Raw genomic sequence first — 16,803 nt, forward strand, 5'->3', positions numbered from 1 at the left:
GAAGACACTCTTTCAAGATCAGAGAACTAAGATCTTGAAGCTATTCAGGATAACTGCAGGGCTTGGGGTGGAGAGGAAGATTAAGCAAGGTGCCCAAGTCTCCCTGAATGAGGAGGAATGACAAGAGGTTGGCATTTGATGTTGGCAAAGTGGAGTCCAAAAGCTGGTTTAGCATCAGCCTAAATGGTTAGAGGAATTGTCATCTGGAACTGACATTGGGGTTCTCCCAACTCCTGGGTACAGTCTGGGATGAGGGTGAATGAGTGGCATCTCCTTAGGAAGGCTACAGAGCGGCAGTGGTGTCCTTGTAGGAAGGGGCCAGCATTCACTTAACCCGAGGAGGTAGAGGAAAGGACCCATTAATGACATGACTGTGGATGAGAGAGACTTTACCATGGAATGAAGTTCTAGAAGACTTGGGTAAAAACTATAGAGAGAAGGGAGTAGTAGGAGTTTGGTCAATGGCAAGGGAGCTCAGAGCTCTTTGGAGGTTACAGTGTAGGCGAAGAGCTGACCGAAGGGGCTCACTTTTGGGCCATTAGCCAGAGATAATAGGGATCTGGTGTTTGGAGGGATTGCTGGCTGCAAATATTTCAAAGAATGTGTCCAGATGTCCCCAAGAAAGTGGGCGGGAAGTCCCTTGCTGGAAGGAGGCAGCCTTCCTTGCACTTTTCCCGCAGAGGGAGGAGCATGGTCAGATGCATAAAGAAAAAGGAACCTCATTCCACCAGAGACCAATGGCTGAGTTTAGTGTAGCTGGGACACAGTGTTTGTGGAAGAGTGACTTGGTGTCAGTGGGGCTGTGAGGGGCCTTGCAACACTTGCTCATCCGTTTGTAAGCAAGGGTTTGCCGCAGCCAATGAGGGGAGTGGGCTGAGAGAGAGCACGAGAGCGAGAGAAACATGAAAGAACAGATCTTCCTTTTGTACATTTTACTTTTTTAGGACCTGATATGAAAAAATCGATGTAGTAGCTGTTTCTTATTCTTCCTTTTTATAAATGATTATCATCTGTAATAACTCTCGTGATTTAATCTAGAAACCAAATATAGACACACCTTTGATACTGCAAGTGACCCCACCACCTGACAACCCTTAGAGGAGATATTGCTATTCTTGATTTATCAAATTATTCATCCCTTGACTAGAGAAATAAAAAGTAAGTGAAAGAAAAATTAAAGTAGGGTCCAAGATAGGACTTGGGGCTCTGCAGTACTAGAAGGATCGATGAAGTCACATGGTGGTTATTGGATGTGGCATCCTCAGAGTTGTCGACCATTTGGTTGTTTACGCATTCTGAATTTACTCTGGGTTTCTCTGTGACTTCTCCACAATGAAGTATTAGCTCATCAGCCTATTATTGCTTTTGCTGTTTTGTAATAATTACAGCAGGAGTCTATATAGATGGGGAAATTCACTCGTATTACAGGTAAAGGACAGATAGATTAATCAGTTTGTCCTAAGATGTTCTCAAGAAGTCCAGTCCAGTAATGGAGACTGTTTTTCTTATTCTATGTGTGATACAAGTTTCTTAGCCTGCATATGACATGGGGGCTAGAGGCTGAGTACGTGTATACATGAGCAAGTGTATGTATATTTTTGTTGCTGTTGTTCTTTTTAACTCCTCACCCGAGAATATGTTTTTTATTGATTTTTAAATTTTTTTTAGAGCGAAGAAGGGAGAGAGAGAGAGAAAAAGAAACATCGATTGGTTGCCTCCTGTACATGCCCTGACTGGGGATCAAACCCACAGCTTAGGTATATACCCTGACCAGGAATCCAACCTGCAACCTTTTGGTGTGTGGGAGGATGCTCCGACCAACTGAGCCATCTGGCCAGGGCAAGTATGTGTGTTCTTAGGCGTGAGAATCAGTAGTCAGTCTTGGGTAGAATATCCAAGGTTCATACACTGTTCAGGATTTGAGATTTAGAGTTCTCTTTAACTCCAGCTTTAGCCTATAAGGCAAAAGAATTTTGTAACTGCATGAGCTGTAGGTCATCTGACCCACTTTACCTGTGCAGACGAGAAATCTGAGACGCAGGCTGATGACTTGCCCGAGGTCATGCAGAGGCCGTGAGACAGAGGACTGCCAAGAACCCACATTTCTTCCTTTCCTAGTTCCTTGGTGGCATTTCCTAATCAGGATAATTGAGGCACCAATGTAATTTTGATAACACTGCTGAAATGAAGACGCGTCCTTTAAATGGAATGTTTTAATGAAGAGAACAGGGAACAGCTGAGTCATGGTGCTCTTGGGTGTGGCTGCTCTGAATGGCTCATCTCACAGTCCTGGATGGTTCTAGTGTTCGGGTGCAGTTGGGTGGGGAATGGAAGGACAGATGCCTCTCGAGTCCATCTGCACACGGGAGCTACCTTCTAAGATAGTGCACCGGGCAAACATCCAGTCAAACTAAGGCACCTTCTGAAAACACTTAGGAAGAGACTTGCACAGTCTCTCAGTAAGAAAGACACAGCTTGTGTTTCCTGTATCATTGGAACAGGTGACGGTTTCTTCATTTAAGCACCAGATGAAGCCCAAGCACATATCTGTAGGCACTGAGCAGTGAGATGCTCACCCCACAAGAGGCCTGTGGGACTAACTGAGGAGATGGAAGGACAGTAGCTTCAACTCCAAGGGAGGGCGGGAGGACAGGCGGTAGCATCTACTCTAAACAGAAACTAAAAACTCTTTTTTTCAAAATCCTCACCCAAGGACATGTTTTTAAAATTGATTTTAGAGAGAGAGGAGGGAGAGGGAGAGAAACATCCATGTGAGAGAGAAACGTCTATGGGCTGCCTCCTGTATGCACCCTGACAGAGGATCAAACCTGAAACTCAGGCATGTGCCATGACTGGGAATCAAACTCGACACCTTTCAGTGTTCAGGACGACGATGCTCCAACTGAGCCACACTGGCCAGGGCCAAAAGTTTTTAATTTAATTATATAATTGAATTTAACTAATCAAAAAGCATATTTGCACATTTGATGCCATTATAAACTATCATTTTGTTGAAATCAATGAATTTCAATATGAAAATCATATAAATGATATTGTCCCACCCATTAACATATTTCTTTCTCTCTCCCTATGTCCTTCCTTTTCTCCATTTACTTTCTTTCTGCAAACTCAATTTCTATTTTTTTTTTTTTTCTGGCAGAATTCTTTTAACCTGCCCCCCACTAGCTGTGTCTTGCTTAGAAAATGATACCCACTTTCTATGTTCCTCTATTTACTTCTTGTCTCCTCACTGCCAAGCTTCTCAGCCATACCTTGTTCACCTGGTAGAAATAAGAGTACGTTTTTGTTTTTTTAATTAAAAATGATTTTACATGTTTATGTTATTTATTTTTAGGCAAAAAATATGTGATGGCTTTCTCTTTCCTTTAATTTCTCCTTTCTTCAGTTAGTGCTAATTTCCCAGCCGGTCATTTATTGGCTGTGTAACTTGATACAGTTTCTTTAACCTGCTTAAGCCTGTTTTCTCTTCTGTGGAATAAGGATAATAATAGCACTTTGCTGATAGAGTTGTTTTGCACAGATCCATGAGATAATTAAAGTGCTTAGTTCAGGATACAGCAAATGTTTCGTGGAAACTACTAAGATTTTCAGGTTTTTAAACATACACGTTTACGTTTATTTATCATTGTTATTTCAAGTTTGATTTTTATAAAACACAAAAAGACATTTTAAAAGTTCTGTAGCACTGAAATTAAAACCGTAGTAATAGTGGGTGTAAGTTATTACATTAAAATCAAATAATTGGAGATTTTTTTTCAATATGAAAACTATACATATGAAATTAATGACAAAAGGGCCTATAAACAACATTTTGTCATTTGTGGATTATCAGGTACTTTAGGACTTAAACAAAGATTCTGAATATTCAGATTTCTTGTGCTGTGTTTCACATTTAAGTATCTCCCTACCTATAGTCTGAGTCAACTTGACCAAAAGGTGTGATTTAAGAAGGCATTTAGCTCTACAGCAAAAGTTTTTCCATCTACAGTTACCACCTGCAAAGGGATTGACATTACAGCGCTGATGTCATCTGCTGGTGCCCTCTCAAACAGTGTGCAAAAAATTACGTCAGCCCCATGGAACAAAAACGGAACAATTATGCACAGTTCTGTAATGTATGCTAAGTTTTTCTCACCTAAAAACTAACCAATGAAATAAACCCTATGAACTATAGTTAACTTGGTTTCAGGATCAGTATGTCTGAGAGTTCTGTTATTGTCCTCACCTCCTCCTCAGTCACGGACAGGGATCTCGCAGGCCACCATGCTCTTTACTCTGTGGATTGTAGCAGTGAATGAACCAAGACAGACTTGCTCAGAGTAGTAATGAACTGCGGTCCTGACTCTTCCCACTGCTCAGGTACAGCCAAATCTTTGTGTAAATCAGGAGGTCCAGTGAACAAGAGATTTCCAACAGCGGCAGAAATGTCACTGTGGCTGTGACCTGCCTGATCACCGAGCGGATTGCTTCTTGGACAGCTCCCTGAGACTTTTTCTCTGTCATCTTTGGCAGTCTTATCACCAAACTGCCATCTTTCCGGAACCTCACCACTTTCAATATTTGAGATGACAACCACCGGTTCCTGAACAGAACGGTTGCATAACCAATCTTCCAGTTGTCCTGCCACATCAGATACCTCGTGAACTCGGATCAGCAGTTACAAGCAAGGGGAATCCATAATTCTGCACTTGAGTAAAGGTTTAAGGTGGACATATGCCACACTGATAGGAAACGCTGTCCATGACAAATGAGAAGAACGCAGCCATGACTTGGGTGCTCGGTGACACCTGCTGACACCTGCTCCGGGGAGTGTGCTCCGGCCAGCCCGCGACCGCAGGGCTCCATAGCGGCTCTCTGCCTCTGCCTTTCAGTTTTTTTAATATAATACTTATATTTCATATTACACATGCAAATAGCTGCAGCCTAAGGATAAAGAATATTTTCATTTCATTTCATCCCCACAGTAGATGGGAGTACAGTAATGGTTGTGCTATAAAAATTACTTTGAATGGGGAGCTCCCCTCATACCTTTTAATTTTTTTAGTCTTTAATGCACTTTATTTTTTTGAGTGTTTCACGTTCACAGCAACACTGATAGGAAAGTAGGGAGAGTCGGCCTGTGCTCCCTGCTCCCCCCACGCAAACCTCCACCACCACCAGCGCCCGGCCCCACAGCAGTACATTTGTTACCTTTAATGAACCTACATTGACTTTTTCGTTTTTAACATAATACTTGCAAATATAAATTGTTCCTTAGAGTGGCCGTTCCCGTGTTTTGGGAGCCTTCCTAAGGGACTGCCTTCCTCTAGGTTGTTAGGACAAGGTAGTCAAGGGGGCCCAGCTGTGTCTTAGCTTTTGATTTTCTATTCACGATGCAGGAGCTCCTTGGAACTGGATGGACTGGTAAGCACAGTACAACCAGTGTGTCCTGTCTGACTGCCCCTTTTCTCGTCCCTTCTACTTCACGAAGTTCTTAAGGCCTGGAAATGTGGTAACACAGCCCAACCGGAACAATGGGGTGGGAGACAAGGCCAGCTTCAGAGATGCCAGTGTTCACAGGGAAGGGACGTGGGCAGAATCTGCCAACAGATAATCACACCAGAGGCCATTCAGACCAAGTTCCCGGGGGGAGTGGTGAGTGAGTAGCACGACCCCCCAGCCCCCCTAATTCTGCATGAGCTGGACCAAACCTAGTGGGGTGGGCAGCGCCCCAATCTCCAGTTATTGTTTCCTCAACCCGGCTGGCCCAGGGCCACTCCTCTGGCCAGCCCACAGGGACAAAGCCAGGGAACCAAGCAGGAAGACTTGGCAAAGCATTAGCTTTCAAATGAAGCTCTGCCCTAATTAAAGAGGAGACAGGTGCCAATGGCATGTGGCCCTGTGTATGGATGGTTAGCAAATTCGATGCTGATTTCTTCTTTGTAAGCTCACCACACTTTTATAGAACTGACAATAGAATTTTTTCCCCCCAAACAACCAGGCACCTTAAAAATTAATAGAAGTGTTTATTCTTGTGTAGGGTGTAAGTTGATGGTCTAGTTTCATTTTTTTGCATGTAGCTGTCTAACTTTCCCAACACCATTTATTAAAGAGGCTGTCTTTACTCCACTATATGCTATTGCCACCTTTGTCAAATATCAACTTACCCCATACACAAGAATAAACTCAAAATGGATAAAAGACTTAAATGTGACTCATGAATCCATAAAAATCCTAGAATAAAATGTAGACAACAAAATTTCAGACATCATATGCAGCAGAATTTTCACTGACACATCACCTAAGGCAACAGAAACAACGGAGAAAATGAACACATGGGACTACATCAAACTCAAAAGCTTCTGCACAGCAAAAGAAACAACCACCAAAATGGAAAGGCAAGCCACTGTATGGGAGAGCATAATTGCCAATGATAGATCAGATAAGGGGTTAACTTCCAATATATAGAGAGTGCTCATACAACTCAACAAAAGGAAGACAAAGAACCCAATTAAAAAATGGGCAGAGAGGAAAAGAATCCCCATCACTTCTGGATGGAAAAACCAGCAGGAACTGATGAGGCTCAGGGAAGCTGACGCAGCTGGAGCCCCAGGCAGCTCCTTAAAGGGCCCGCATACGGACTTATCAGACTCTCTCCCTCTAAGCTTGGAGGGGAGGCAGCTCGAGGGGCACCAGAGACACACAGGGAAGAACTGAGCTGTTTGGCACTGGAACGAGGGCTGGAGAGGGGGCTTTCGCCGGGACAAACATGCTGTCAGAGGCCTTTGTTCCTTTGGTGAGCCCTTCCCTGGGGGAGCAGACAGTCTCCATATCTGGGACTCCAGCAACCTGGCTCACACTGGTAGCCCCGCCCTGGTGACTCCCTGAGGCCCCGCCCCACCCAACTTTCAGGCCCACCCAAGCCGTTGGCACTTGCTTAACCGTAGGATTGGCCTGTCTTGGATCCTGCTTCAGGTTTTTCCTAAATTCTTTCAAACAAGCAGCATCTGGTCTCAGCTAGCCCCATACCTCTCGTTAAGTAATACACAGAAACAAACACAGGGAGGCAGCCAAAATGAGGAGACAAAGAAACAGGTCCCAAATGAAAGAATAGAACAAAACCCCAAGAAAAGAACTAAGCGAAATGGAGATAAGCAACCTAACAGATGTTGAGTTCAAAATACTGCTTATAAGGATGCTCAGTGAACTTAAGGAGGGCCTCAAGAGCATAAAAAAGGACCAGTCAGAAATGATTGATGCACAGTTAGAAACGAAGGAGGCTTTAACTGAAATAAAGAATAATTTACAAAGATTCAATAGTAGAGTACATAAATCCAAGAAGCAAACTATTGATTTGGAATATAAGGAAACAAAAAACCCCCAATCAGAACAGCAAAAAGAAAAAGGAATAAAAAAAAAATGAGGATAGTGTAAGGAGCCTCTGGGACAACTTCAAGTGTGCCAACATTCGCATCTTGGGGGTGCCGGAAGGAGAAGAGTGAGAACAAGAAATTGAAAACCTGTTTGAAATAATAATGGCAGAAAACTTTTCTAACTTGGTGAAGGAAAGAGACATACAAGTCCAGGAAGCACAGAGAGTTCCAAACAAGATGAACCCCAAGAGGCCCACACCAAGACACATCATCATCAAAATGCAAAAGGTTCAAGACAAAGAATCTTAAAAGCAGCAAGAGAAAGGCAGCTAGTTACCTACAAGGGAGTTCCCATAAGGCTGTCAGCTGATTTCTCAAAAGAAACTTTGCAGGCCAGAAGGGAGTGGCAAGAAATATTCAGAGTGATGTAAAGCAAGAACCTACAACCAAAATTACTCTATCCTGCAAAGCTGTCATTTAGAATCAATGGCCATATAAAGACTTTCCCAGACAAGAAAAAGTTAAAGGAGTTCATCACCACCAAACCGTTATTATATGAAATGATGAAGGGTCTTTTTGAAGAAAAAGATAAAATATATGAACAAACCAAATGGCAATGAATACATATCTATCGACAATGGAATCTACAAACAAAATGAACAGGTAGAACAGAAGCATTCTCACAGATACAGAGAACATTTTGTTGGTTGCCAGATGGGAGGGGGGTTGGGGGAATGGGTGAAAAAGGTGAAGGGATTAAGAAGTACAAATTAATTGCTAGACTGACAAACCTCAAAGGGAAAGGGGTTGGGGGGTGGGTGGGAAGAAACAAACCAAAAAACTTATATGCATAACCAATGGACACAGACAATAGTGTGGGAAAAGGCGGGAGGGGGGTGGGAGTGGGGAGGAGGGGGTCAATGGGGGAAAAATGTGGAACATCTGTAATACATTCTACATTCAACAATAAAGATTTAAAAAAAAAAGAAAGAAAGAAAGAAAAAAAAATGGGCAGAGGAATTAAATAAACACCTCTCCAAACAGGACATACAAATGGCTAAGAGACATATGAAGAAATGCTCAACATCACTAATCATCAGAGAGATACAAATTAAAACAACAATGAGGTACCACCTCACACCTGTCAGAATGGCCGCCATCAACAGATCATCAAGCAACAAGTGCTGGCGAGGGTATGGAGAAAAGGGGACTCTAGCACACTGCTGGTGGGAATGCAGACTGGTGCAGCCACTATAGAAAACAATATGGTGTTACCTCAAAAAATTAGAAATTGAACTGCCATTTGACCCGGTGATCCCACTTCTAGGAATATACCCTAAGAAGCCTGAAACACCAATCAGAAAGAATATATGTACCCCCATGTTCATAGCAGCACTATTTACAATAGCTAAGATCTAGAAACAGCCCAAATGTCTATCAATAGATGAATGGATAAAAAAGCAGTGGCACATATACACAATGGAGTACTATGAAGCTGTAAGAAAGAAAGATCTCTTATCTTTTGAGACGACATGGAGGGACCTGGAAAGTATTATCCTAAGCGAAACAAGCCAAACAGAGAAAGACAAGTATCATATGATCTTACTTATTTGTGGAATATAATGAACATAACAGTCTGAGGAATGGGTTAGTCCCAGAGACGTGGAAGTGGGGTACAGACTGACAATCCCCAGAAGAGGGGTTGGTGGGGGAGAGATAAACCACAGAACTTATATGCATGTATGCATGAACAATGGACATGGACAACAAAGCTGGGGACAGGGCAAGCAGGTGGAGGGGGGAATCAGTGGAGGAAAAAGCAGAAATGTCTGTAACAAAAATAAATAAATAAATTAAATATATATATATTTTCCTTCAAAAAAAAATTAGGGGGAATCAGTGGGGGAAAAAGGAGAAACATCTGTAACAAAAATTAATTAAGAAAAAAAAGAAAGAAAAAAAAAATAGAAGTGCACCCTGGTCAGTGTGCTCAGTGGTTAGCGTTTCAGTGGGTGCACCAAAGGGTGGCATGTTTAATTCCTGGTCACGGGCTTATACTTGGGTTGCAGGTTCAATCCCCCACTTGGTTGAAGTATATAGGGGAGGCAACCAATCAATGCGTCTCTCTCATATCAATGACTCTCTCTCTCCCCCTCCCTCCCTCCCTCCCTTCCACTCTTTCTAAAAGTCAATGGAAAAAATATCCTCGCATGGGGATTCGCAAAAAACAAATGAACAGAAAATTAATAGAAGTGGAATTTGAACCTGGGATGTGAAAATGACTCAAGAACAAGGTCCCAGAGAGCCTCCTGGTTATCTTTGTCTATTATTTCCTAAAAGAGGGAGAAAGACATTGTATAAATGAGATAAAGAGGAAATCTTCATTTTTTCCTACAATTTCCTATCTTAATGTCTGTTATAAAGTATTATATTTGTCAAGAAATGCACTATAACCTCATTTAAAAATGATCAGAAATTAGAAAGCAGTTCTCTTGGAGAGTAAATTGAATTGTTTCTAGAGACATTTAAACAGACAGACTGGCAAGTACAGTGTTTTGAAGGTCTGCTGTTGGTCTGTGTTCATCTGGCAGAAGACCTTGGCGGAAGACGCTTTGCCCGTCTTTCATTTAGGTAAATTAGACATCTGATTTATGGGACTGTGGGAAAACCCACTACTGGCTTAAGTTATAGTACCTAACCAACTGGCTTATTTAGCCATGAATGTGAAAGGTTTGACTGAAAAGCTGATTTAAATGTGGGCTGCTGAACTTTCTTGGGGTGACAAGAACTCATTTGTTCAGCCCTTACATTCATAGGAAACTCTCTCTTTTTTTGTTTTGTTAAGCCTCACCTGAGGATATTTTTTCCATTGAGTTTTAGAGAGAGCGGAAGGGAGGGATGGAGGGGGGGGGGAGAGAGAGAGAGAGAGAGAGAGAGAGGTGATAGAGACACATTGATCAGTTGCCTCCCGCACGACCCCAACTGGGGCCAGGACCTGCAACTAGGTATGTGCCCTTGACCAGGAATTGAACCCTTTGATGCATGAACTGACACTCCAACCACTGAACCTCTGAGCCCGGGTGGGGAAGTCTTTTAATGAACCCCATGTCATGTTACACAGAATAGACCAGCTTGGCTGGAAGAGACAGGACACCTGAGGCTGGGGGGTTAGGGGGAAGGCAGGAAGGAGGAGGGGGTGGGGTGGGGGGTTGTCAGCCCAGCATTCCAGCATGACCACAATTTGGGTCCCCTCTTAGGACAAGCTTTCCTTTCTCCAGCAACTAGCACCTGCCATTGTCCCTATAGCATCCTCAGCTTTCTTTTGTGCTATTCTCTCTACTTTTAACTATTGCAGAAAATAACTTTAAATTGTTAAACGTTAACACCCAAAGCTGCACCCTCAATCCAGTCCTTCCCACTCCTCCCCTGGTTTAATTTTTTCTTCCTTACCACTTTCTACCATCCACCAAACTATTTTCTTTACACATTTTGAATATCGTCTCTCTCTCCTGCTAGAAAGTACGCTTCATGAGGCCAAGGCTTTTTGTTTTATTTATTGCTTTATCTCCAGCACCTGCCTCGGTGCCTGGCACATAGCAGGTGCTCAATGGTATAACCTGACCTAATCTGGTCAATAAAGTTGTTACTTAGAGTTCTTTGATTACAAGTAATAGAAACCAATTATGGCTAATTAAAGCAAGGAGGGACTGGTTGGACCCTTGGACAGTTCTCAGACTTGCAAGAACACTCAGGGCTTAGACAGCCGGGCAACTCTAGACGCTTAGTTATTCATGGGCTGACATTACATAGCTCAGTTCCAGTCATTTTCTGCTCCTGTGTTACTTCACCCAAGAGTTTGATTTCTGGGAGAGAGGGCTGGATTGGCTTAGTTTGAGTCATCTCCACTCCCTTAGCCAGGAGGTGGGGAACTTGATGAGTAGTCCCGGTTGGTCTGCCCCCAAAGAAACATGGAGATGTCCAAACAGATGTCCACCATAACACTGCACAGCAATGGTTGGAACAGCTCCGAGGGTGAGTGGAGAGGAAAGCAGCATGGAGCCAACCATGGCCCAGGAACACGATTTCGTAGGTTGGGGTCTGGGGCTCAGGGATGCGCATACATATTTTGTGTCTGAACATTCTAGTGGCCGCTGTGGGCACTCCAGTTGGCTGCGGCCTCTCCCTCCTAGCCTTTGGGCCGGTGGCTTTTAATTCCAGCTGCACCCAGGGGTGGAGGGACAGCTTCTGTAAATTAACCAATGCCCAGGCCTTACCCTCGAGGTTCTGATTTAATTGGCTGGTGAGCCCAGACATGAGAATTTAATAGTTTCCCTGGTTAAGCTAATATTTATCCAGGGTTGAGTGGGTCTGCTTTGAACCCTTAACCTGGCCAAGGCCACAGTAGCCCAGGGTCATTCAGGGGTGGAAGGGTTGCATGGGGGGTGTTCCTCTCTCATAGGTTTACTGCTAGAAACAAATTCAAGCTGCTCATTCTTTTTCTGGAAGCTCAAAATATGTTTTCTGCAGTGGCTTAGGCCCCCTTTATTTACCCAGATGTCATTTAGACTTGTTGCTGGAGCCAATATGCTGACCTACTCAGCACTCAAAGGAGGAGAAAGAAGTTTTCATCCTTCTGTTGTTTCTTCCCATGCTGTGGCTGCCTGCTGACCCCTCTCAGGTCCCTGCCTAGGGAGAAAAAGGGATGGGTCAAAGCCCTTCAGATGTACATCCTCACACCACAACCAAGTGGTGACATTGCTCCTCTGCCCCCCGTTGTGAAGCCTTGCTGGGGCGACAAGGTGTTCTTTCTGTGGCCTGAGCCTACTTCCCTTTGCAAAGCAGTCACATCAGTTAGCTGGAGCATGAGACACCCGGGGAGTGGGGGCCGGTTTTATTTTCAGTTGCAGTTATGATGAGATCTATCACTGTTGACTCGCTCCATCGTGTTCATCCTGACTTAGTGCATTTCACGTGGATGCCCTTGTCTCCCCATCCTCTGTCCGAGCGCCGAGGAGGGAATGCTCACTCCAGCTTTGGCGAGTCATCCCACAATGTGTAGTGCAGGGTTTCTTGCAAGTTGTCGGTGGAGGCATTTATGGACACATTCACTTGGCGGAGGGCCTCTGTTGTGGGGAGGAGGAAGTGGTAGCCCCAACCAGCTGAGACACTTCCGTGTGACTCAGGCTGCTGCCCAGCACCAGCCAGCTGGAGGGGACAGAGAGCAAAGCATCATCCTTTGGGGTGAAGCTTGGACGTGGCTACCCTGCTGCAGCCTCTTCTGGGGTCAGACTCAGAGCAGGAGCCCATGCTGCTCTAGTGGATATGCTCAGGTACATTTCAGCGTGCCTGGCTTTTCCTTTTGCTTGTTTGGCCAGTCAGGGAGTTTTAAATACATTCTTCAACCCCGAGCAAGTTGTGGAGTCTCGTTGTGTCTGTTCCTTTATTACATGAAGGGGATACCCTCTGGTGTTAAAATTCCAAGTTCCCATCCACTTCCTTAGAATCATGCAATTGCAGTTGTGCAAGGATATTGGCTATACTCTGACTTTCCTAAGGAAAACTTTTCACAGGAGAAAGTCTGAAAACTCGACCTAAATATCTCAGAATTGGCAGTGTAGGTTTTAATAGGAAAGTGACGTGGTATATAATTAGAGCTTTGACTAGAAATAGCATAGCTCCTGGCTCCCACACCGCCCGTGGACCGTGGGCTCTCTGACCCTGTGTTGATGTACCCATGACCTAGAGGGGATGAAGTAGCCTACGAGGGACATGACTTTGAAGTCAGACCCACCTGGGGTTGAAATTTGGTAATTAAAGTATCATTCTTTAACTTTTTTCAACCATTTATTATTATTATTATTATTATTATTTTTTAATCCTCACCCGAGGACATTTTTCCATTTTTTGTTCAGACAGAGTGGGAGGGAGAGAGAGGAAGAGAGAGAGAGAAACATCGACGTGAAAGGGACACATCGAGTGGCTGCCACCCGCACGGCCAACCAGAGCCGGGGACAAGCTGCAACTGAGGTACATGCCCTTAGCGAGAACCAAACCCGGGTCTCTCTGGACCGCAGGCCGACGCTCTAACCGCTGAGCCAGACTGACCAGGGTTCAACCATTTATTAATGTAAAGACCATTCTTGGTTGCTGGGCAGTACAGAAGCCGCATTCAGCCCTACTTTGCTAACCCCCGGGCTGTGTCTTTCAATCCTATCAAAACAAACTTTCCAGCCAGGCTGAGGACAAGCTCTCTCATGAGCGTCTTGGCTTCTGTATAGATGAGAACTTGACCTGACACATCTGCTTATCAGACGTGCATTTCAGTGAGCTATTTGCTTAGATGACACCTGACAGAACAGAATTTTAACTTAAATTTAGGTTCTTATTTTTACTTAATGTCTTCATCCTGATCACATGATGCCTAGCAGTGGAAGGGAAGTTCGGAAGATGGCTCACATCTACCAAACAATGGACTTGAGGCAGAAGAAACCGCCAATCTCTCGGACTAGATTCCAGAATTTTCATAATGTAGAGAAGTTAGAGGAATGGGCAGTTTGTCAAAACTTCTGGTTTGACTTTCATGAGAAATCATCTGATTTCTATAATGTGGAATCCCATGAAGAAAAGAAAAAACGTCAAGGGGACCTAGGAAGGGCAGCACTCCTCGGATTCTTCCACGGCCCTCGAATTTAGGCTATCGGCTTTAAAGGTATCATAGAGGTCAAGGTCACAAGTCCTGGTTTTGGGAAACAGTATGCCACTTAGGATGCTTTGCGTAGCTGCTGATGGCCAAGAATGATTCCCAAGGCTCTTCAGATGTTGAATGCAAAGCAGACTTGGATTTAAGTGTTGATTATGATACTAAAGAAGGAAGTGTGTTTTGATAAATGTGTGCTATGGACAGTTGAAAAGAATATGTAATTTCAGCAGGACAAGGGTGAAAAGTAAGATGCCTGGGATGCAAACATAAGGTGGATATTGTCTCAGGACCTTCACTCAAGTGTGGGGATGTCCCGAGAGTGAAGCCTTCTTTTATTTGTGTCCAAGTGACACCATTGTAATAGTTTGGTTATTATTTAACAGGAAAGGAGTAAAATGGAAGACCAAATAATAGAGACATGCCATTTATGCAGCTTTTGTCAGAAGGCTGCAGTTAACATTCTCCAAGTCTTTTCCACACAGATTCATGTGGGAAGGGACTGAACAAAGGCAGTTTAGACGCATGCCCAGTAAGGTCTGAGTGACTTGGGGAGGTGTTTACCTGTCAGTTACACCTGGCAGCAAGTCAGTGGCCAGAATAGGCCTGGCCACTGCAAGCGTGCAAAACCTGAATATTTAATCTCCGGAACAAAGGAAGGTTCTCCCTCGTGGCCCTCTCCCATGCTGCCTGTGCCTGACTACCAGCTTGTGGTTCTCCCAGGCTCTGCATTTCCTCATGTGGCTTATGGCTACGTGGACTCCATACAATGGACTGATGACTGAATCTTGCCTCACGCTGAACTGGACTTAGTTTCAACATGGAAAGGAAACTCTGGACATTGGCCCTGCTTCTAGCTTTTCTAAATCCACAGTTGCATGTCTTCCAGGACTGTGTTAAGGGAACCGGGACTTTACAACCCCAGATTATAACTCCACACAAATAAAGTCTTCTACTTTATTCTTATTCTCCCTTGGGGGCTTCTGAAAATGCTTATTTCAGTGGTACCTCAAGAACCTCATGCCCACTTGTGTCTGGGAAATCTGGCCCACTGATTCCTCCAGCAACACTAGGAACCTCACCTGCTCATCTTGGCCAAGTCCCGTGTTTGGCAGTACTCAGTGTGCCAGAGCAGGGTATGCCTGAAGAAAAACTGTTGAAAGAATAAACATGTTCGTGAAGAAGTTTGAATCACTTTTAATGACTGAAAGATGCAGAGATCATTTGAAAAGTACTTTCCTTAATCTGGCCAATTTGAAATTATAGGGTGAACTTTAATTATATTATAGAATTATAAATATGAATTTTCACTTTTTTAGATGAAGACTATGTTTTATCATTTTCCCGCTCAGAGCAATGACCAAATCCTTGGCCTTCAAATCCTTGAGGGGCACACAGGCAGCTCTGAGGGTCATGATTTAACAATGGTGTTACACCTTCTGCAGTTGGGCCAAGGGCAAAGAATCAATAAGCTAAGACAGCCTTCAGAGATGGGAAGAAAAATGAGTTCCTCTGCTGACTGACTAATAAGTGTTTGTCCTTTAATGGTCAGTGCAGCCCCATGGTGGGCTGCTAAGTGTCCTCAGGAGCCAGGGGGCCCTGATAGTCCAGACCTTGCCCTTGCCTTCAGTGCAGGGCTTACCCGATCACTCCGTAAGGTCATATATAACATTTACTTTTTAAGACACTACTCCAGCAATTTTTTTAACAGCTGAAAAAAGTTCATCAAAGTGGGTGCAGTGGTTAGGAATGTTTGGAGGAAAGGTGCCAATATCTAGGTACTGGTGTGTTATGTGAGGCTGCAGGTGTATTGTGTGAGGCTGCAGGTGTATTGTGTGAAGCTACAGGTGTATTATGTGAGGCTGCAGGTGTATCGTGTGAGGCTGCAAGCTGTTGAAAATCCCAAATGAGTGGCATGCAGGAGACAGTCGATCCATGTTTTCCCTCATTGATGTTTCTGTCTCTCTCCCTCTTTCTTTCTCTCTCTCTAAAAGCAATAACAGGAAAACCATAAAGCTGGACCCTTACTTCATTTTTTATACCAAAATAAATTTTAAGTAAATAAAACATTAAATATTAAAAATGAACCATAAAATACTAAAATATGGGTAAATATTTTTATAGTTTAGAAGTGCAGAATGTATGATACTAAAGGGAAACTCTAAAGAAATGTTTTAAAGGTTCAAAAACATATAATGAAAAAAAATCCCACTTTGCAATGTGAAGAATAAAGTTGAAATACAAATGAAGAGCTAGGAAATATGTTTGCAACATATGTACACTGTTATATTGTTAATATGCATTTTCAAATTAATTTTAAAATGGCCAAGGTCTTTAAAAAGTGAGCAAAAGATATAACTAGCAATTCACAAAAGATGAAAAACAAATGAGAAATAAATATATGAAAATGTGTTCATTGTCATTCATAATTAAAGGAATACCAATTAAAATAATAAAGATAGCTCTGGCCAGTGTGGCTCAATTTGTTCAAGTGTCACCCCCTCATCCCTGCTCAGGGCATGTACAGGAAGGCAACCAATTGATGTTTCTCTCTCACATCAATGTTTCTCTCTCTCTCTCTCTCCCCCCCCTTCTTTAAAATGAATTAAAAAAAAATAATAAAACAATAAAGATAATTGGTGGTGATTACAAAAATGGATAGTATCAGGTGAAGGTGTCACTAGGGGTGGAATCTGTTCAGACTTTCTGGAGGGCAGCTTGACAGTATGTGTT

General features: G+C 43.4%; 1 pseudogene; it reads right to left on the reverse strand.

Annotated features, from left to right (window-relative positions):
- Positions 1-4,253: 4,253 nt before the first annotated feature.
- Positions 4,254-15,160, reverse strand: LOC118631445 (annotated as a pseudogene).
- Positions 15,161-16,803: the final 1,643 nt, after the last annotated feature.

This window comes from Molossus molossus, unplaced genomic scaffold (genome assembly GCF_014108415.1).
Source record: "Molossus molossus isolate mMolMol1 unplaced genomic scaffold, mMolMol1.p scaffold_m16_p_16, whole genome shotgun sequence".
Lineage (NCBI taxonomy): Eukaryota > Metazoa > Chordata > Mammalia > Chiroptera > Molossidae > Molossus > Molossus molossus.